The 1369-nt window shown below is 45.7% G+C and overlaps 2 non-coding genes across 2 annotated transcripts; both read right to left on the bottom strand.

Annotated features, from left to right (window-relative positions):
- On the bottom strand, positions 1–72 carry trnaa-ugc (transfer RNA alanine (anticodon UGC)). Its single transcript has one exon. It is a non-coding gene; the product is annotated as a tRNA-Ala (tRNA).
- Positions 73–554: 482 nt separating this feature from the next.
- Positions 555–626, bottom strand: trnad-guc (transfer RNA aspartic acid (anticodon GUC)). Its single transcript has one exon. It is a non-coding gene; the product is annotated as a tRNA-Asp (tRNA).
- Positions 627–1369: the final 743 nt, after the last annotated feature.

Below are 1369 nucleotides of genomic sequence, written 5' to 3'. Positions count from 1 at the left end.
TGGAGATGCCGGGGATTGAACCCGGGGCCTCATACATGCAAAGCATGCGCTCTACCACTGAGCTACATCCCCTACACTGGTTAGAGAGTTCCAAATGGCACCCTAAATTCTTTAAAAAGCGCTTTTTTTTGTAAACGAAATAATTCAATAAAGGATGTTTCCCTTTTGTAAGGTTCATGGATGCAACGACTCTACTTCCGTACAAACCGACATGTTGATGCTGCATTCCCCCCATGGATCACCATAGATCCACTTTCCACTGAGACAATCTCTGTCGCCATCAAATGTCAACTCTTTCCCCTGTCAATGGGGCTGAAACCTGGGACCCCCGACAAAACGGAAATGTTTCCACCAATTTGAGTCGGCTGGAGAGGCACTTGCACCGTTGTTTATAAATGGCGGTGAGTTCAATGAGCTTCGATCAGTTTGACTCAACGCCAAAGGAGGAGATATATCGAGTTAATTTATATCCCAGCTCGCCGAAGTAAAGGAGGATTCCTAAACTACAATGTTATAAAATTAAGAAGGTGGTGGCGAAAAAAAAAATTCTATGCCTCCCCGTCGGGGAATTGAACCCCGGTCTCCCGCGTGACAGGCGGGGATACTGACCACTATACTAACGAGGACTCAGCACACGAGCAGCTTTCCCGTTTGATACTCTTATAGTTGAGGTGCGGCTGCCAATGTTGCACTGGAGAAGGCTATTCCTGCCAACCTTCCAGGATTGACCTAGAGTCTCCCAAGAATTAAAAATTCAATCCCCAGGTCACAGCCCTGGAGAAAAATTATAGGGACATTAATAAAGTTTGGATTTTTTTTTTTGGGTCATTTTCTTTGAGCATTTCTCTTTACCGGATATATAAGTATTGAAAATGGCAGGGTAGGTGCCTGGGAGGCTCTTCGGCTGACGACCAAGCATTGTCCAATTGGGTAATGAGTCTTTGCTTTCCAACTGGCGTAGGAAGGCAGTGTGTCACAAGGATGGATGCGTTGGCCGGTTAACGGCTGAAGTGTGGGGTCAAGTCACATACTGAATCCCCCAGGAATGCATTTAATCACAGTTGGCAGTGCTAGATGGAGGAATATATTCTTGGCCGGGGTGGGGGGGCGGTGGGCTCTGGGTTCCAGGAGGTTACAGGGAGAGGGATAGGTCCTATTAGGATAGATGGAAATAGGGCATGGAGCCAAAAGTAATTTTTACAACTGATAGCGGAAATCCTTCAAACTGGGATCTATATTGAACTTCTGGACTTGGGGGGGCGGGGGGGTTCAAAACTCAAATATTGGAATAAATTAAGGAACATTAGATACAACAAGGGTTTCAGGGTATAGGAGCATTTAGGTTTGAAAAATCAAGATGAACTGAATG

The sequence above is a fragment of the Cetorhinus maximus genome, chromosome 12 (assembly GCF_964194155.1).
Source record: "Cetorhinus maximus chromosome 12, sCetMax3.hap1.1, whole genome shotgun sequence".
Taxonomy (NCBI): Eukaryota; Metazoa; Chordata; class Chondrichthyes; order Lamniformes; family Cetorhinidae; genus Cetorhinus; species Cetorhinus maximus.
The sequence above is the reverse complement of the archived record's forward strand: the minus strand, read 5'-3'. Positions and strand labels throughout refer to the sequence as shown.